The sequence below is a fragment of the Teleopsis dalmanni genome, chromosome 1 (genome assembly GCF_002237135.1).
Source record: "Teleopsis dalmanni isolate 2A chromosome 1, ASM223713v2, whole genome shotgun sequence".
Taxonomy (NCBI): Eukaryota; Metazoa; Arthropoda; class Insecta; order Diptera; family Diopsidae; genus Teleopsis; species Teleopsis dalmanni.
In genome coordinates this window covers 118,031,849-118,054,712 of record NC_051846.1, presented here as the reverse complement: position 1 = coordinate 118,054,712, position 22,864 = coordinate 118,031,849, and positions in this window count along the sequence as shown.

Below are 22,864 nucleotides of genomic sequence, written 5' to 3'. Positions count from 1 at the left end.
TATGCAACCAAGTATATGTTGGTACAACAAAAAACAAGTTAAAGACGCGTATAACCGGACATAAACACAGTGTCAAATTTAAAAATAATATTGACTCAAAAACGGTACTGGCATCACACTGTATTACATCAAAACATGAGCCAGACCTTGATAACATAAAGGTGTTACACCAAGAAAATAATCAACAAAAACGCTTTTTCTTAGAGATGTTATACATCCTTCAAACTCCAAGTGACACCAGACTAAATTTCAAAAGTGACATACAACACTGTGCTCAGGTGTAAAAAAACACCTTCAACAAATCCGCAAGAGGATAAATATATTTTTCGTATATATTTGTTATTTTTATGATTCTTATAGTCACACTATTGTATATTTTCCAAATACATATGTATGTTTCATGTTTTCATGTTTCAATGTAAATGTAATTTATTATTGTTTCTATGTAATGTATACCTTAATATTAATTACAATGTATTTATATGTATATTCTAATGGAATTATAAAAACAAATTTTTTTTTTGTCTTTTTATGTTTGTTTTTATTAATAGTATTTGCAAGATGCGCCATAAAATTATTTGATTGAAGTATTCAAAAGTAAATTTAACATTTTCGCTTAATCAGATTTTTTATAAAAATTATTGTATCTTCGTTTTCTTAAATTATTTTTAAATTTTTAAAATAATGTATAATGTTCATATACATATTTATAATTTTTTTTCCAGTATTTTTTTATAGTATTTACAAAATACGAAATAAAATCAAATAATTAAATTAATCAAAAGTAAATTTAACATTTTTGTTTAATCAGATCTTCTATAAAAATTATTGTTTTTGTTTTTTAAATTATTGAATTCTTAAGTTTTTAATTTTGTTGAATTTAGAGTACTCACACTTGATGAACAAATTTATATATGATAGTTGAGAAATGTGACCAGCGGCTGAGTAATATTCGCATATGTAACATCCTTCGTTTTCGATTTTTTTCACATAAATAATTTATTCCATTAATCGATTTGCCTTTAATATTTTTGTTTTAACCTTTATTATTTTATTTAATTATTTTTATTCGAAATCTTAGTTTTTGTGATTAGTGTTTCTTTTTTAATTGCAAGTCAAGCTTTTTTAATTTTTTTGAATTTTTTTTTTTTATGTTTAAATAATTATTTATGAATGAAAAAATTTATGCATGATAGAAAAATTTGAATAAAGAAATGAATTTGATTTTATTTAATTAAATTTATTTAGCTTTTTGTTATTGTAATTCACACACACAAAAAGTCGCTGCACGTTTGATACACAAAAAAACATCTGATTAGTTTACCAATGTGACGATAGAACTCAACTAACTGAAGGTTAAGCAATTTTGTTGCTGTTGTTGTATCATTTGTAGTATTTTTGTTTTTTTAATATCACATCAACTTTATATTATTTTTAGTTTTATTTTTAATTTTTAATTAAATTTTCTTGAGAAAAACTATATAATACGTTTTCCTTTATTAATAATACTTAATCAAAACTATGAAACTATGAATGTTCACTTCCACTTCCGCATTTAATTGAGTAAACACCAAATGTTGAGGCTTTTTGTTTTGTTTGTCTTTTTTGTTTTTGTTTTGTTTTTCAATAGAAAAGTATTTTAATGCAATACTTAATATTCAAAAGTCAGTCCGATTGTTTATAAATGTTGTTAATTTTAGTTTTAAAGTTGCCTGCAACTGCAGTTGATTTGTTGTTATATTCTATTCTACTGTACCTAATTCTTAATGTTTATTTATTATAAGTAATTCAATTTTGAGTACAATAATTATACAATAATAATAATACAATAATTAAAGATATTTCGAAGCGCTCAATCAATCACAATCAAATGTATTGCGCCAGACCGTTGATGTCCTTGATTACATTTTATTGCAGTTTTCAGAGTCCGGTGATATCGTTCAATCAAACCATTTGCTTGAGAACGACGTGAACTAGTTCAGACATGTTTGGCACCAATGAGTTTGGCCAGTTTATTAAACAGTGCTGCCTCGAACTGTCTTCCTTGATCTGCTATGATCTGCTTCGGAACGCCAAAGTGCATGATCCAACCATTGATGAGCGTTGTGGTCACCGTGCTGGCATGTATATCATCGATAGGGACTACCGCTGGCCATCTGGTAAACCGATCGATACATGTAAGGCAGTATCTGTAACCGTTTACGATGGTAGAGGCCCAATGAGGTCAATGTGAATTACAGCGAACCGCTCACTCGGAATGTCACAATTCAAAATCGCTGATCTGTTATGTTGCGTGACTTTTGCTCGTTAGCACGGAAGACATAATTTAACTCGCTCCGCAATGTCTTTAGCAATGCCTGGCCATTCGAAACGCTCTGCTATTTGCTTAATAGTAGCTCGCCGACCAGCATGTGCCAAATTATGTATTGAATAGAAGACGCGTTGTCTGAACTGTTCAGTTACAAAAGGACGCACACGATTTGATGATACATCGCATGCAATTTCCTTAGATGAGTTTAGAATGAGTATCCATTTCAATTAAAGTTCAGATTTATTCGTATTAGACAGAAAACCATTCGTTTCAAAGTCGGTTTTCTGACTTGCTGCTAATTGGTCAAGGTGAATTAATTCTTCATTGCTGACAGCTTCGGTACGTGACAGAAAATCGGCTACCGGGTTATTCTGGCCAGCTATATGCATAATGTCAGTTGTGAATTGACCGATGTAATCTAAATATCTCAGCTGGCGTGGCGATGCCTTTTCCGGTTTCTGTCGAATGCATACGTTATTGGCTTATGATCGGTAAAAATAGTGGAACGTCTACCTTCAATCGCATATTTAAAATATTTAACCGATTGATAAATCGCGAGCTACTCACGGTCGTACGTGCTGTCCTTGACTTGGGTGTTCGTCAACCCCTTTGAGTAAAACCCCAAAGGCTCGAGTTGTCTTTGGTTGATTTGATTTAATGCAGCGCCAACCACTACGTTACTGGCATCTACGTGAAGTACGAGGTTTGCGTCTGGGATTGGGTGAACGATTGTTGTTGCATTAATTAAGGCTTCTTTGTATTCCGCAAATGCGCTATCTCCATCTGTGGTCTATTCAATAACAGTTTTGTTCTGTTTTTTGTTACCTTTAATTAAGTTTTGAAGCCGTCCCTGGATCTCTGCCGCTTTTGGAATAAAGCGGCGCTAAAAATTGATAATTACAATGAATCGACGTAGCTCAGGCACTACCCTTGGTTTTGGAAAATTTGCAATCGTTTCAATTTTCTTGCTTGGTGGACGGATTCCTTTATAATTAATGAGATGACCAAGGAATGTTACCTCTTCCTGTGCGAACACACATTTCGCAATGTTTATTTTCAGACCATGTTCCTGTAGTCGTTGTGGCACGCGGCGCACATGTTGAATGTGCACGTTTATGTTATCGGATGCGATGCAAATATCATCAATATAACATATGGCAAAGTTAAACCCGAAAAGAACTTGGTTCATGAACCTTTGAAATAATTATGCTACTAAATATTTAGTTGGCTCGCCCATTCGCTCTTGGATGGTCTACAAATCCCTTGCTTCATCATATACTCGAACTCCTGCTTGGCAGTTTTTGCGGATTTAGCCGCCATGCACGCGAAAAAACAAGCTGACCAGCGGTGATAATCTGGTGACGAACCGTAGTCTTAGGCTCGTTATTGTAATTGTATGAAACAGGCATTGTCACCTCCTTAAATGAGTTTAGTAGCTCTTTGAATTTGTGGTCGTTCTGAATGGAAAAGACTGGCTCATATTCAGTATGTTCCGATGCACATTGGGTACTCAACTTTGTTTGCGTATCGCTCAAGCATCTACGTTTTACATCTACCACAAGACCGAAATGTTCAAAAGAAATCGGTACCCAAGATTGGTTTTGAAACATTGGCGATTATAAAATCAAACTTCATACGAAGGCCCAAGTTCATTGATAGCAACTTGTTACCGCAGGTTGGAATAGCCGAATCATTTGCTGCATACAATGATCGCGTTGTTGTTTGTAGCTTGGAGTTTTTGAACCGAGATACTGGTAGTATTGAGGTATCAGCTCCAGTATCCATCAGGAATTTAAATTGTGTGTTTCGATCTGTGATGAACAGGCGGCTAGACGTATTTACAAATTGGACTTAATCAGTATGGAGCGAACGATGTCGCTTGCGATCTGAAATTTGAGATCTCGTCCTGCTTCGTCTTTGTGCAGTTTTTATATCCGCAACCTGCTTACTCAAAGTGTCTATGGCTTTCATGATATGATCATTATTCTGTGTAGCTGTGTTGACAACTACAGAATTGTAGTTTCCAATTTCCAACATCAGATCTGCCTGAGGCACACATTTGTCCAAGTCAGCCTCCGAAATTGAAACGATTGCTCGCACTGCTTCTGGCAAACGATCCCGTCACAATTGTTTTATTGCTCGATCATTCATGGCGCCGCTGGCTAGAGCTCGCATGGTGCACAACAAATGTGTTGGCTTGCTGTCACCTAACTGGCACTCGTGTACTAATCGCCGTAGTTTTCGATTTTCGGAACTTGCAAAATTGAATTAACCACTTCTTAATCGTTTCGTATTTTTCTACTACAGGGGGAGTACGAACGATGTTTGCGATATTCCTTAAAGTAGCTCTATCGAGACTTCCGACTACATGATCATACTTGGTTTGGTCTGTTGTTATTCCTGCATTTCGGAATTGGGATTCCATCGGAATAAAATACAGGTGTGGATTCCTCTTGCAGAATGCTGGTGCTTTGATACCGATACGGCAAATGTCACCTCGAGGTTGTTCGTTTCTGTAAACATTTCGTACGTTACTATCTTCAGCCGTGTTGTTTCCATCCGGTGCGCTATTGTTGCTTGTTTCAACTTGCGGCATTTTTGATCACGTCGGGGTTACCAATTGTAGGCTTTGCCTTACTTAATTCTTAATGTTTATTTATTATAAATAATTCAATTTTGACGATCACCTTTTCTAAATAAAAATATTCATAGTTTTTTTACCAATTCTTCTGCCTGGCCAACTCATCTCATTTTCAATATTTTATTTACTCATGTTTGTATGGCCAACTCATATTATTTTCAAAATTGAATGGTGAATATGCAACCGCCACACTACAGTTGATTATTTTTTTCTTTTTGTGTTTATTTTTATTTTCACACAAGAACACAGTTTAGTAGTTTTTCAATTTTATGGCTTTGTTACTACATACACTTTTTATATCTGTTTGTCTTAATTATTTAGAAAACTATAGCGCATTTTACTCTTTGTTATTTATTACAAAGAGCTGGCAGGATCGCCATATAATATAATTATAAAACAAAATAACAACACAACCGCTAAATTTTCATAACATTTGCAAAGACAGTTTCTTCACTAATACAGACAAACTCAAAGATTCGTTCAAAGGAAACACTCTCGAGTTAAGGGAAGACAGGATTAGCATTCAATCTATCTCGTAATAAAACAAAGACATCATTTAAAATGTGAAATCAATGCTACATACATTTCTTGAGCTATTCACCACACCTAGAGCTTTGATGTTACTCCAAAGTGATTTAATAGGTAATGCGGTATCAAGTTTAGATTTAATAAACCTAGATTTAGGAAAATAAATAGCCATTCGAGCAAAATTTCGGGCTGCTTTAAACCCCATCCAGTTAAAAACATTTGGATACCTCTTCAACACTGTATACTTTCTATTTCTCTTGTTTATCATACATTTGCTGTCAGAACTGAATCATGGACATGGAGAATTATCCGTATACTACGATACGGAATACCTATACTGATGCAAATAAGTAATAATTATATTGATAAAAATTGTCAATTTGTCATCAACTGAAGCACCAAACCAGCAACTACTCCAGGCAACAGTGCTAAGATTACGAAATATTAACTGAGTATCAACTGATTTGAAATCCCAGAAAGAAAATTATGAGAAATTGCCATTACTAGTTACGCAGTAATCTTAGGTAGTAAATAATAGATCCTGATCGGAAACAAAGGAAATCTGATCAAATAACAACACTTTGGTCAGATCAGACACGATCACTAAGTCGAGGAGACGTGGGCGTACATTATTACTATATCTAGTAGGCACGATATTATTCACAATGCTTAAACCAATGCATGGCTATAAAGTCATTCAGTGCAGAAATTTTAGCATCACCCAAAAGAATATCAGTATTGAAATCGCCAAATAAGGCAATGAAATCAAAATTGACAGCAATTTGAAAGAGGGATTCAAAAAGAGGATCACTACTGTACCTTTTGCTGGAGTTTTAAGCACATGTAACTAGAATTTTTTGACTACCTAAAAAAAAACATACAGATATGAATTCAATTTCACATTCTTCGGATACACAGATCAAATGACTTTTTATATATATATGGTACATATATATATATGTACCTTTTGCTGGAGTTTTAAGCACATGTAACTAGAATTTTTTGACTACCTAAAAAAAACATACAGATATGAATTCAATTTCACATTCTTCGGATACACAGATCAAATGACTTTTTATATATGATTTACAATAAATGGCAACGCCGCCACCCAATTTATGTTTTTTATCAAGTCGAAATAAAACAAAATCGTTTATAAAGAAGTATGACTGGCAGTCAAACCAAGTCTCAGAAATACAAATAACATCTACTTTTGTGTCTACGAAAACTGCTTTCACATTATCTAATTTTAAGCCAGAAAGTTTTTTCACTTTAAAATAAACTATATTAATACCACGTTTTTGCTTACAAAAAATTTCAATTAAAGCTTTATCGTCCATGATTAATAATTAGTATTTTCCGCTTCTAGTTCAACTCTCCGCTGTAACGTTTTACTCGTAGTATCCCTGCAGTCATAGTCCGTACATTGTCAATTTCTTTGCATACACTTGCTTTATAATTGAAGCCCAACATTTATAACATCTCATGCATTCAAATATTCATAAATGATTCAATTAAATTAAATTTTTTTTTTTTTGTAAGATTCGTATACTTTTAAAATTTTTAGATGTTGGAATGAGATACTATTTTGATCATTTTAAATAATTGAACTCGTTAATTTTAACATTACACTGAGTTGTGTTAGTTTTATTTTTCGTCTTTTTTAATCTCTTTACTCTTTATTCACTCTTTATCTTCACTCTTTATACTCTTTATTTTCATTAATTTTTATATTTTTAGATGTATTTATTACAAGATCTTCATTTTGTTTTTTAATAACATCAGATAAAAATGTAATTTTTCGTTCAAGCCCCTTAAATTAGCTTTCATACGATTTTTGGACCTCGACAAATAATTTAATCCTAGCAGCAATAGCTTTTAATAAACATTTAATTTCGGTTTCGTGAATATTTAAAGCCTTTTTGAATTCATTTTTATATTTATTAAGGCAATTATTATTTTTGGTTACACTCTCATTAATTTCCCTAAGAGAAAAGTCAACATTGTGTACATATTGTAAGCAATCATCACAAACAAAATGAATCATTTGGTTATTAAGGCTATTAATATTCGATTGTTCAACACTAAAACATTTAGTAGCAATTTAATGTGCTTTGCCAAATACATCTTCACAAACTAAACCGGTCTCTCCACGTATTGTAGAACGACACTTATTACACTCTTTCGTTATAAATCAAAATATTTTAATTACTTTAATCAGGGCCCTATTGCACCAACACTTTTCACTTTGCACTTTTCAAAACTTATGAGTGACTTTTTTTCCAAAGTAAAAGTGAAAAGCGTTGCACCAAAGACTTAAGATGATTTATTTTGCACTTTGCAAATAAAGATTTTATTGCAGAGTTTTTGCATAAAATGCAAAGCAAACCGTTGCACCAAAAAATTAGATTACTTTCATTTTGATATTGGTTTTTGAAAACATTTTTTTTGTTTGTATATTTTTTTTTTGTTTGTTTGATAGTTTGATGCTATGAGTACATGATTTATGCATTGTACGTATTAATGAGTTTAAAAAAACGTAAGAAAGCGTCATCGGAACTTTACGAGGAAGCAAAGGCATATTTAAATTTAAAAATAATATATAAAAAGATAAAATATATTAATTTAAAAAAAAACACTTTATTTAATAAAAGTGAATATATAAGAAACTTATGGATTTAATTTTTATATTTTATTTTACTTACTATCATATTTTCTAATTTTTTAAATTTTAGTATTGGCACAATATAAATATATATTGTATAAATATAAATATTAGTATAAAGATAAGTATAAAGAATAATATATAAGTATAAAATCAAACTTATTTTAATTTTAAGTTTATAAGTACCTTATAGTTTAATAATTTATTATAGTATAGTTAATTTAAAATATTGCATTTAAATTAGACAAAAAAATATTTAATTAATGTAAATAAATTAATAAAATAAAATTTTAAACTTATAAAAATTCCGATAAGATGTCCCTTCAACTATTGCCAAATGATAAACAGCAACTATATTTATTTTAAAAATAACAATTATATTTGCTTAAACTAATTTTCTATTTCTATTTTCTTTCTCTCTTTTGAGCATCAATATTAATGTTTTAAAACTATTTTTATTAATTTGTTAACGATTTCTTTCATTTTACGCATTTTGTCTTTTATTAATATGCATAAGAAATTTATTTTTTGTGTAAAGCAATCATTTACTAAATTTGCAGGGTGAATTAATCATTTGCAATTTTTTTGTAAAGTTTTGCCGTTTACTTTTGCAAAGCGCAAAGTAAAAACTATTGGTGCAACAGAAAGTGCAAAAAAACCGGATTTTTGTCCAATATTTCACTTTTCTTTTCATACTTTACTTTTCATTGAAAAGTACATTGGTGCAACCATTGAGTAAAAATATTATAGAGTCACAATGACTCAATTATAAAATTTTCAGCAACAGGCACGGGAGGGCGAAGTGAAGATATTCCTTCTTTCTGCGCTGCTGCTAGATCGGTCGCGCTTATGCTTGTTTATTAAAAAAACAAGTAATGTTTATTTTAATTACATTGGTAACCCCTCTTTTATAGTTCAACTACTGTAACTATTTCTCTCTGTAATTTATTTTAGTTAAATAAACTTTTTTAAACTCAACAGGTTATGGGCCCAGAGCTTGCACTCGCGCTGTGTTTTTTTTAATAAAGTCTTTTTACTGCAATTTTTTTTTAAAAAAAACAATATATACTCCCGTTTAGTTTTTTTTCTTCACGTGCTTTTTTACTAAAGTGTTACGTTATTTGGTTTTAATTTTTTGAAAGTTTTTTCTTACGAAATAATATTAAAAATGCTGAAATAATGGCATCGGAAGGTGAAATTAAAATTGAAAAACTAATGGACAGTTCGCAATGGCTTACGTGGAAATTCCAAATGGTTCAAATTCTGGAGGCTGGTGATATGTATGCAGTGGTGACTGGGGCTGAACTACCGCAGTATGGCAGAATATTGATGCAAGGGCTCGTCGTACTATATGCACGTCACTGGGTAAACAACCTTTGTTGCAAATACTTCATTGTGTGACTGCAAAAGAAATGTGGGATACACTAAAAAGTGTGTATGAACAAACGTCAAGATCTAACGTCTTATTTTTGCAGCAGAAGTATTATAGTTATATTAAAAATCCGGAGGACGACATTGCAACCTTTTTATCCAAACTAATGGAAATTGTGCAGCATCTTCGTGATCAAGGCGAATGTATATCTGATTCAATGATAATTACGAAGGTATTAATGTCTTTACCAGCAGAATACAATCACTTTTATAGCGCATGGGAGTCGGTACAAGTTGAGGACCAGAATCTTAACACCTTGAGAGCACGGCTTATGGCAGAAGAAATAAGAATGGGTGCTCTGGAAAAACAAAAATCAGAAGCTCTCTTAGCAAAACGACAATACCGACCAGCAACTAAAGGGCAACAAAATAAAGCTGTGAAAACAACGACCAGGAGTCAAGGGTGCTTTAAGTGTGGTGACAAAGGCCATTTCAAACGTAATTGTCCACAAATTAAAAAAGGTTGAACCAAATGCAAATCATTGCAGAAGCTATGAAGCTTTAATGTGTAGTACAAATGCAAGCTGCAGTGGAAATAATTGGGTTCTTGACTCAGAAGCAACGGATCATATGTGTCATATAAAGGAGTGGTTTGAAAGTTTGAGAAACCACAATGATATCATCAGGGTTGGCGATGGACGTGCTATTAAAGCGGCAGGTAAGAAAATATTGTCGTTTTGGTTAGTGAAGGTCATAAATGGGTGCAGAAAGTACTGAAAGATGTACTTTATGTTCCAAGCATCCAATATAATTTATTTTCATCAACAAAGGCACTAGATCGTGGTTATAAATTCCATTTTGACAGTAGTACTTGTAAATTTGTCAGAGGAGACGGAAGTACTGTTGCAGTGGGAGTTCGAAAAGGAAAGTTATTTAATATGCTGATTAAGGTTCCAGAAGGCATCATGTTAAATGTAGCAGTCGCCGACAACTTACCTTTGCAAATATGGCATGAAAGAATGGGTCACTAAAATGCAACACATGTGAAGAAAATTCTGAATAAAAACAATATTGGCTTTGTGGAAAAGGAATTTACATGCGAGGGATGCATTTTAGGTAAGCAGCACAGAAGCAGTTTTAAATCACGTCAAGTGAGGTCAACAAGCTGAGGGGAACTGTGTTTCGCAGATGTGTGTGGTCCATTGCGAGTAAAATCTATCGGTGGTGCCAAGTATTTCTTATTAATTAAAGATGACCATTCTCATTTTCGTTCTGTTTATTTCTTGAAAGAGAAATCTGAAGTTCCAAATGCCATTAAAAGTTTCTTGATGCAAGCGGAGAAAGTTGATCAACAAAAAATAAAATGCATGCGTACGGATTATGGTTTCGAATTTATTAATAATGAATTGCTCAAAATATTTGCACAATTTGGTGTAAGGCATAAAAGGACGGTGCCGTATACTCCGCAGCAAAATGGCTGTGCTGAATGTGAGATGCGAACAGTAATGGAGCTAGGGCGTACAATGATTTATGATAATGACATGGATTTGAAATTTTGGGCTGAGGCAGTGAATACCGCAGTTTACGTATTAAATCGTACAGGTACTAGTACGGTGAACGAGAAAACACCATATGAGTTGTGGTATGGACAACAGGCGAATATAAGTCATTTCCGCAGTTTTGGTGAAGAAGTTTATGTGCACATACCTAAAGAAAAACGAAGCTTGGAAAGGTATTTTTGTTGGTTATGCAGACAACAGCAAAGCTTTAAGGGTGTGGAACACTAACTCGCAAAAAATAGAAATTTCGTGCGATATTCAATTTTTACCTGACACAGCAACTCTCAAAGTACAGTCATCTCTAAAATATAATTCGCAAAATCACAGCTCAGAACGTGAATCAAAATCTGATAAAAAACTTCATGGATATGTAGAAGTGGAAAAAGGTAATGATAATGAGATATCGGAGGACAATGTATTTTATGATGCTCTCAACAATGATGATAAGAACAACCACAATAAGAGCTGCATCGCCAATCGTCTTCGAAGTAAAACTGGTTCGGAACATATTGCAGCCCTTATGATAAGCGAGGAGCCTAAATCTTTTGAAGAAGCGATGCAGGTAAATGATCGCGCAAAATGGCAAGCAGCAATGAATGACGAGTACAAGTCATTAATTGAGAATGAAACTTGGAGTCTTGTTGAAACACCATTAGATCAAAAAATAATAGAAAATCGGTGGATTTACAAACGAAAGCGAGATGCTCAAGGAAATATTGATCGCTATTAAGCGCGGTTGGTTGTGAAGGGTTTCACGCAAGAATATGGAGTTGATTACGAAGAAACATTTAGTCCAGTTGCAAGGTTTACTTCTATACGTTGTATTTTGGCTACGGCAACAATACGTAAGATGGCTCTTATGCAATTCGATGTTAAGACAGCATTCTTAAATGGTAGTTTAGAAGAAAACATTTACATGCAGCAACCAATGGGTTACGATGACGGCAGTGGACGTGTATGTAAGCTGGTGAAAAGTTTATATGAGCTGAAGCAAGCATCAACATGCTGGAATAAAAAATTTACTACAATTCTTCAAAGTTTTGGGCTGCAAGTATCGGAGAATGATCCTTGTGTTTTTATCAGCAATAGTGATGATGGTTCTATAATTATGGCTATCTACAAATAGTAACAAATAGTAAACTTATAACTAATTTGATGGCTCAGTTGGAAGTAGCGTTCAAAATAAAAATTTTTGAGGCAAAGTATTTTTTGGGGATTCAAATTAATCAAAAAGCTGATAGATCAATTTAAATTGGTCAGGAAGCTTATACTAAAAAGGTAATTGCTAAATATAAAATGCAAAATTCTCCTATTGTAGCTACACCTGCAGACAGCGCAAGCAATTTGAGTAATTTTATATCTGATGCAGAAGTCAATTTTCCATATAGGGAAGCGGTTGACAGTCTTATGTATTTAGCAATAGCTACAAGACCAGATATATGTAGCTTTTGCTGTATCTAACGTAAGTCGATATCTTGAGAAGCCAGCAACAGCGCACATTAATGCAGTCAAAAGGATAATCAAATATTTAAATGGCACGACTGGCATAGGAATCTGCTACCAGAGTAACAGCAAACTTAATCTGCGTGGTTACAGTGATGCTGACTATGCAGGTGATGTGCAAACTCGAAGATCTACCTCAGGTTTCCTTTTTATGGTAAATAAAGGTATAATAAGCTGGTGTTCTGAGCGTCAGAAGTGCGTTTCTTTATCAACAACTGAAGCAGAATACATTGCAGCAGCTAGCGCAGCAAAGGAATTAATTTGGGTCAAGGGTTTTTGGTCTGATCTTGGGTATCCTGGGCAGATAGAGTTCTGCATTGATAACCAAAGTGCAATTCGTCTAGTAAAAAATCCTGAATTTCACAAAAGGACAAAACACATTGATGTACGTTATCATTTCATTAGAAATGCATACAATGAAAAGGCTTTCGAATTAAAATATGTGGCATCTGGTGATCAGCTTGCAGACGGGCTTACTAAAGCACTTCCGAAAGAAAAATTTGTACTTTTTAGAAATCAGATTGGTTTAAAACAACTCTCTAGTATCCTAATATAACTAAAAAGTGGGAGTATTGAAAAAAAAAGTAATGTTTATTTTAATTACATTGGTAACCTCTCTTTTATAGTTCAACTACTGTAACTATTTTTTTCTGTAATTTATTTTAGTTAAATAAACTTTTTTAAACTCAACATTGTTCTTTCTAAAAATTTTACTATTAATGAATGAAGGACAAAAATGAAAACAAAGAACAGATTTGCTTGTTTCGTATGCAGGCCATACAAGAAAAGAGTCAAATTAGTTTTTGGTGTAATTATTTGTTTTTGCAACTAATGCTTGGCAGCAGCAAGCAGCACGTAAAAACTGCATGCATTTAATATCACTTTATAATGCAAATAAGAGAAACATCCCTACTTGTTTGGAAGTTTACTGACCAACATATATATATATATGTGTGTATAAATGTATATTTATAAACATATGTACACTTATTTGGAAGAATATGAATATTTTCTCATCTTATTTTAGAAACATTTGAAGCAAATAAAACCAATTTCAGTTTTTTGTTTTAATCAGGTATAATAACATGTTATAATATGTATGTTATATGAGTATTAACTAAAATAAAATAATTGTATGTAATTGACCGCGTGCGAGTTCGAGTAATTGATGGTAAATTGAGGAAAATAGTAAATTATGTCCGTATGGCAGCGAATGTTGGTATTTACCAGAATTTCGAGTGGGGTAAATTAGGTATTACCATTGGGAATATTTTATAAGATGTATAATAAAAAAATAAATAAATTTGAAAATTTTTAACATAAGTGCAGTGCAAAAAATCCCTAGGAAATTTCAGTTAACTTTACGTTAATTTACTCCACCTCGTACACGGCCTATAATTGATTATGCAGTTATTTAAATAAATCTCCATTTCTCGGCAATTATCGACTTGCAAAATCTAATAGTCGATACATTTGTACCCCTTGTACTCATATTCCGTTTATACTTATTCAGTATCTGTGAAGTGCATATATTTGCGAAATAGCGTTAATTATTCAAACTGCCATATAAGCCGAAGGTTTAATTTTAGTTTTTTTTATTCATCTTAAATTGATTTCTATATAATTTTATTATAATACATTTGGCAAAACTAAAGCATACTATTTTTAAAAATGTTTTACCAATTATTGGTAAATATTTTATATACATATGTGTTCTTATGATTATATTACTTCCTAAGATTTAATATAAATATTATGTAAATGCGATAAAATTGGAAATCCATAACTAGTAACAATTAATTACGAAAACAATTATAACTCTTTCTTCAAATGCCATTATAATAAAAAATTGTTTCAATGCTGCAAATAAAATTTTAATATCTCTTGCCCCCGAAATGACATACAAAAATATGTCCATATGTTCATGTTTAAACACAAAGTAAGTAGGCATGAATGAATATAAAATAGAGAATAATTCTTTTTACTACTTACATTATAATTCAAGGAAGCAATAACAACATCTCAAAGAGCAAAAGGAGCAAAAAACACAAAAAAGAAATATACAAATTTCTTGAACCTAGGTATGAAGCAGAGAATATTGCAAAATCTTCTTTGGTATGAAGCAAAAACGACTGAAGCGACGTCGGCAGAGATTTGAGTGATTAGGGTACCCAATAATAGATACCTAGAACAAAAATTCATTTCTATGGCATTGTAACTCTATAATATTTTTACTCAATGGTGCAACGCTTTGCCTTTTTTGAGTGTTTTCAAAACTTTGCATAACTCAATTCTCAAATTAATGCTTTTTGTTCTCAATGAGAAAAAAATGCTTAAAAACTGATAATAGTTTGCAAAGTGCAAAGTGTTGGTATATATTATTAAGATCAAAGATATTACTTAAGATCAAAGAATACTTGTATAATAACAGCAACTTAAATGTAAACCAAACAAACCAAACAATATTCTCTCAAAATAATTTACTACTACCAAAACAAGCATGTTGTTTTCACCACGCCGAACGAAACGTTTCACCACCACGTTTATTTAGTTACTTTTATGGTGAAGTAAGTATTATTGTAAGTTGTATAAAGTACATGTAAGTATAAAATTTTATGTTTTATGATTTTCAAATATTTATTAATCAAAAAATATTTATGAATTATTACATATGTATGTTATCGCACGCTCTCACTTTGTAAGGTTAAATATGAAACAGAAAATTTTTGTTAAAAAAAATAATAGAGAATAAGATAGATTTAAAATTATGATCTAAGCAAGCTTTGAGTAAAAAGCTTTATCTGTAAGCTCAGGCTCTATGAATATAAACGTAGGAGCATTGCTCACTTAGTTTAGAATTTTGTATGATCTTTGAACGGTTACAACACGGTTAGATATAAACTCTATCCGTTTAATAAAATATTTTTTTTAACGTAACCGGACTTTGAATTAATTAATTTGGGCCCGAGCAGGGACCTGAAAAAAAGCGTTATTTGAAAGTGATCGAAGTGCTATTTTAATAAAACATTTGGTGAATTATAAAGTGAATTACAAATTTTGTGAAAAATTAAAAGTAACCCAAATAGTTTTGAAATCACGTAAAGCCAAATTTAATAACAAAAAATTCGCACAATCACGAATACTAATTTCAAGACATTAAAATAATTTAACTAGAAAATGACTATTTATAATCAAATAAATTATTCATTTGCTGTCAACTGGAGCTGAAAAAAAAGATTCCTGAACGGCATAGAACCCAACCACCAACAATCGAGTATCCTCATCTTCAGGAGAAAAAAGCAACATTAAGTAAGCTGATTAATTTTTAGATAATTAAGATAATTTTTACATAAATTTTATGAATGACTTTTATATAATTTAGTTCTGTATGAATTTTTGTATAATTTTATATTCTTTAATGAAATTAAATTGATTATATTGATTATATCGAGCAATGAATAAAAAGATCTATTGTGAAACATATTTTACCATTTCAAATATGGACGAATGAATTTGCAAATTTTCAAAAATGACAACTTAAGATAACGTTGTCAAAATGCGTTTAATCTCCGCAAATACTACTAGTTTAAAAACTGAAATAGATGACTTAAAAAGACAGTTACATGTTCCAAAGTCTCCTTCAATTTAAAGACAAAGACAGGTCTTACGTGAGCTGGCGCGAAGCCGTCAATAATTCTCTTAGTCTATACACCCGCGGTAGTAGAAAATACTTTGCCGCTTTAACCATTCTTCGAAATAAAATAATTGATGACGCTAATAACGTATTGACCAACCACGGCACGGTTTTGAATTTTGATGCAATAGTCAGAAGATTAGACTTCGCTTACGCAGATAAGAGACCGATACATATAATCGAACAAGAAATAAGTGTCCTAGGACAAGGCTCAATGATAATTTTGGAGTACTATAACGAAGTAAACAAGAAACCAACAATGCTGATAAATAAAACTAGAATGCCATACGGTAATAGTAACCCTTTAACCGCAGAATTAAATAAAAAGCATCGTGAGAACGCTGCACGAGTATTTAAAACAGGATTGAATCCTACCCTGTCTAACGTTTTATTTTGTCTATCTTCAGAAGACCTATATCTGCGTTATCCACAACGCCTCAAATATCGACCAATAGCAATAGAAGTCATTTCCCGAAACCGGAACCGATGTATGTACATCCATCGATGAAAAATAATCAGGGACCAAGACCACAGTATCAATTACCAATATATCAAAGCAATTTCTATAACCCGAATCCTATACGTACCCCATTTAACCAAAACTCATGGAGACCAACTTTTAGTCGTCGAATGGATTCCCTAATTTCGTTCCCAATCCACAACCTAATCAAATAAGTCAGCCACAGAAACGCCCAGAGTGTACAACAAAGTGCCAACCTATAGTAGAAAAGCAAAGTATAAATACCATTCGGGGAATGCTTTTTTAGGCCAAGGCCAAGCCTCCTCTACATTTTTAGGACAAAACCCGGAGGCCAACGAGTACGAATATTAATAGATACGGGTGCAAAACCCGGAGGCCAACGAGTATGAGTATTAATAGATATGGGAGCACTACTATTTCCTACTGTAAGAGTAATAACAATAAACGGATACACTATAATAAAATATTACTATGAAGCGGAAATTTTTGGAATCAAGACAAGATTTTACGAAATAGCTAATCTAGAATGTGATATATTGGTAACTGATATTGATATTGAGCTAACGTGACTATAGATTTTAAGAAACAAGTCCTGAGATATAACGGACTTATGGAAAAATTTATAATGGATTCGAACGATACTGCAAAAAACCACAACAAAAGCAACTCCACATTCTGCGAATAATACAAATATAAAACGTAATAAAACTCGATTAATAACCAATAAAATCATGAAGTTAATGATAAAATAAACACTAAAACTAAAAACTAAAACCGAAGAAAAATCATGCCGAAAAGTAAACGAAGCTAAATTAAACACTATTGATACGATGACACAATCGAACGGCAAACTGAGGAAGGTCATGGTAATATAGATATGAATTTACCCTTTAGAACTGATGTCAGAGCGGAAATTAGAACTACTGTTGAAACTCCCATATCGAGTAAACAGTACCCTTATCCCTTGTCAATAAATTCCTTTATTAACAATGAAATAAATAAAATGCTTCAGGAAGGTATAATCAGGCCTAGCAAGAGCCCATGTATTCATCCATATGGGTTGTACCTAAAAAGTACAAATACAAATGGTACCCCTAAACTGCGCATGGTAATTGATTTTAAAAAAATCAACGAAAAAACGATCTCGGATTGTTCGGGAAAGTCGAATTACTTTTAAAAAATTGATATTGATAAAGAATGAAGATATTGAAAAAATTGCATTTTCCAATAACAATGGAAAATACGAATATATGAATGCCATTTAGCTTTCTATGTCCCAAGCATAGTCCAGAGAGCTATGGACGATATATTAAGAAAATATATCGAAAAAATCTGCCATTTGTATAACGACGATATTATAGTTAATTCACAAAGTATTGAAGAACATAAAGAGGATTTGTTGAAGATAATACAATGTTTACAGGAAGCAAACATGAAAATTTCATTGGAAAAATCAAAAGTTTTCCACAAAGAAGTTCTTCAATTCTTAAGTTATGTTGTTGCCCATAATACTATAAAAACAAGTTCAAATAAAGTAGCTACTATTAATGAATATCCTCAACCCCAAACTCTTAGACAGCTTAGAAGTTTCCTAGGTATGACAGGCTTTTATAGAAACTTCATAAAAGATTATGCTTTTGATACAAAGCCACTAGTAACTAAATTTAGTTTTAAGAAAATAAAAATAAAACTAAATGAAGGAGCGATCAAAGCCTTCGAAAAGCTTAAGAAATTATTAAAAAATCAAATGGAATTATTACAACCAGATTACGATCCAAAATTTGTGTTAACCCATTTCGTACCTCCATGTGGTACACCGCACAGCTAACTTTGAAAATTATTTAAAAATATATAAAAGTAATTAATTCAATGTTTTTTATTTTTGTTACTTAGTTTGATACTTTAACAACATAAAAATACATATTTCGAACAGTTTTCATCTGTTCATGAGTGTTAAGGTAGAAATTAAGTAATAAATAAATTATTTCACATTGTTAAATTGTGTCATTCAATTTATATTTTAAGCAATTTAGCAATTGTGAAATAATTTATTTTGAATATTTATGTTAAGCTGAGGCAACAACTTAACTGGAGCAACGGTGAAATATGCAACGTTGCATTTTGCATTATTAACAGTGTTCCAATTAATTTGTTGCTGAGGTATAATTATTATTAATAAAATTATTGCACAAAAATTGTATAAAAGAAATTGAAACAATAAAGAAAGTAATCAATCAATGAAAACTATTCTTTGATTCTTGTCGAAAACCTAATTCTGCTTTATATAGAGTAAATTTCAAGTGCTTAATCTATAACCAATAAGCAATATTCAATAAGTTAAAGTGCTTATTGAATATTATAAAGATTAGGGTATTTCAAATATACAATGAGTTTACCTGGTCCGAAATAAAAAGAGTCCAAAAAAATGCTTTTTTTAATTAAATAAAAATTAAAATAAACAGAAATAAAAACTAGTATATTTGTTATAACATGTGTTCTCAAAAGTCCAAATATAATTTTCGTAATTTTTGCTTGCGCCTTAGTAACAATTTCGTGCCGCCAGACGCCGGCGAAAAAGGCGTGTGGTGAACCACACGCTGGGTCCCATAATACTATGATGATGAAACAATGCAATATGAATGTTTGTCGTTAGATAATAAAATAAAATGAGAGTAATCTCTCTAATAAATACCAAACCTTTCTAATTAACTTAAACTTGTGTTTTTTACAATGCATAATAGTAATAAGTCTATTTTGATATTTAATTGCTGGTTGAGTTAGTCGGAATTTGCAATGCTTACTGGTCTAACTCCATTACACATCACAGTTAAAAGGACTGCGACCAGTGCCGCACTAAGGCTTCCTTATCTATATAATCTTTAAAAGTACAATTTGACAGGATACGCAATGATTCTAGATGAAGTCTGGAACTCTCCGTGCTTTAAGGTATTTGACAAGATGAATTGAAAATTAGCTTTCTCCAGGGAATTTGAAGTGGTCATTAATGACCGATCAACCTGGAGAAACAATGAAATTAACTTAAAACAGGGCTCTCAATTATGGTATGCTGATGGGTCCAAATTGGAAGATAGCAGTACGGGAGCAGGAGTTATAGGACCGAAATTCCGCAAGGCAATCGCAATGGTAAAAACTGCTTCCATTTTTCAGGCAGAGATCCATGTTTTAGAGCTGTGTGCAAGAGAATGCATACGAAGGAGCATACGATGTACCAAAATATGCATCCTGTCAGACAGCCAAGTAGCTCTAAAATCTTTAGCAAAATCCAATCAAAGTTAGTCTGGGAATGATTTCAACTTCTCAACACCCTAGCATGTTTCTCTTATGTGGGCACCAGGACACGAAGGGTATGAGGGGAATGAAATAGCAGACTCCCTAGCAAAGAAGGGTGCATGTACTCCTTTCATTGGTCCAGAGTCCTTCTGCGGGGTAACAAATAGCTTCGCAAATAACTTATTATGTGAACGGGAGAAACAACATCTACTTGAACACTGGAGAGCCCAAACAGGCATGCGACAGTCAAAAAGATTCATTGATCCTGATCACATCAAAGTTGATGCTATCCTTGGCCTTAGCAGAAACGATATTAAAATCTACACTGAACTTCTTACAGGACACTGTAGACTTAATTACCACATGAAGATCATAGGTGTGGTAGAAAGTGACTCGTGTCGACTCTGTCATGAGGAGAAGGAAATATCAGAACATGTTCTATGCAAGTGCCCAGCGGTGGCAAGACGTAGACTCGATTACCTTGGAAGCGGGATCTTAGTCCCAAGTCAAATAGGTAAAATTAAGCCCACAGCAATTACAAGATTTATAAATAGTCCAAAATTGTCCTAGTTGGGCCTTTAGGCGTACAATAAATCTTTTAGGTCGGGGTGCTTTAATAGCCTATTACTTAAATAAATAATAGTCGGAATTTGATTGTTTTATACCTATAGTGCTTACATTTGTTCTTACTGAAAGTTCTGTCGTCAATTTTTTACTGTGAATAAAATTTTAAAGTCGTGCCTAAGATGTCTAAGAAATCAGGAACGATTGCATATTATTGACAATTGAAGTGACGATGACTCATAAGTGCCAAGTGTCACTCCGCTACCAAGTCTCACAGGCATAGAATAGCACAGACTTTACATTGGAGACGTTCGCATCACTTCATCCACCACTAGGATAAATAGAAGTGGTGATAATATGCACCCTTGTCCTACTCCTGTGGCTACTTCAAATGTGTTTGATAACAACCCGTTGTGCAATACTCGACATTTCAATCCAACGTACTTTGCTTTAATAACATTTATTATTTTGGTTGGAACTTGTCGTTTCTCTAAAATATACCAAAGAAATCCTCTGTTGACACTCTCAAACGCCTTTTTGATGTCAATGAAAGCTGCGTATATTGATGTCCGAAACTCGTTACGTTGCTCGAACACAATGCGGACTGTGTTGATTAGATCGGCGTATGAGCGATTCCCGAAATCTGAACTGATTATCACGCAACGTTTTGTTCACTTCTTCTGAAATGCGTGATAGAATAATACGACTCAGTATCTTACTTGGAATAGGAAACACGGTTATGCCTCTATAGTTATTGCAGTTTTTGGTGTTTCCTTTTTGGGGATTTTTACTAATTTACCTTCATTTCACAACCTGGGTAAAGATTCCTCGTTCCAGATTTTTTGAATAAGTGGAAGCCATATTGTGGCTGTCTGTTCTATGTCGCACTGCAGTAATTCAGTACAGATGTTGTCATTTCCAGGTGACTTGCCACGTTTTAGACTCTTTATGGCACTGATTACATCGCTTTTTGTTGGTGTAGAGTGATTTATTCCAGATAGAGTAATATTAGATTCAGATGGTATTTGTTGATCTGTACAAGGCTGTAGTCCTAGCGGATTATTCAATGTTTCGGTAAAATGCTCAACCCATCGGGTCATTTGTTGTTCTGCTGATGTCAATAGTTTTCCATCTCGAATCGCAATGGGGCTATTTGTATATGTGGACTTGCCCGTTAAGAGTCGTGATATTTCAAAAACCGTTTTTATATTTCTAATTGCCGCTGCAGTTTCTGCTCGATCTGCTTGTTCTTCGACCCATAACCTTTTATACTTTCTAGCTGATTTCTTTAATCGTTTTGATAGTTTTATAATTTCATATTTATAACTAATTCACAAATTTTTAAAGCAATATCAAACCTAGGAAAATCCATTCAAAACTTAGAAAATAGTCCACATATGATGAGAATAGCTAAACAAAGAAATAAACTAATTCTAATCGAACTATATCTACTAAACACACTTACTCTAGCCAAAACAGGAATTTTAAACACTGCTATTATAGATACTAAAGAAATTTAAGACATTATTAAACATGAAAACACTAGAGTTACCTTAACAGATTTAATATCAAAATTCAGAATTTTACAAAATCCAGATTTGATAGTTGTACACATATCATATCCAATTATTGAAAACGATTGCAAACTTTATGAAACACGAAAAATTAGCCAAAAAAAAATTGAAAATTAATTATTGAAAAAGAAATTTGAAATTGTGAAATGTAATAATGAGTTGCTCAGTATTGAAAAATGTGAAACAGAATTATATAATAACTAATAATAATAACTCTCCAATTTGTTAAACCATAAAAAAGGCTCATGTAAAAAGATGAAAGAAAAGAATAAGAATACTGAAGTAATGAAATATGGTACAATACTTACCTCAAGAAAACATGTTGTAAATGATCATTCTATAGATGGTATATACATAATTAATTTTGAAAGTAATGTTTCAATACACAATATCACCAAGAACACTAAATACAAGAAGACTTCTCAACTAAGCTTTTGAAAAATTTGTCTCCAAAAACATTAGACCCATCAAGAGGAACGCTTTGTGTTTGTTTTCTAGTTTGGCTTTTGCTTGTAAATTTGATATAAAATGTATGCATTTTTAGCTAAAGAGAAAGAGTGCAATATTTGTTTACCTTTGATTTGTGTTTTGCTATAGTTTCTTTTCGAGATATTTTAACACCGTGCGTAGTCAGAATTCATTTACACATTTACATTGTTTTAAAATATTTCCCTTGCATCAA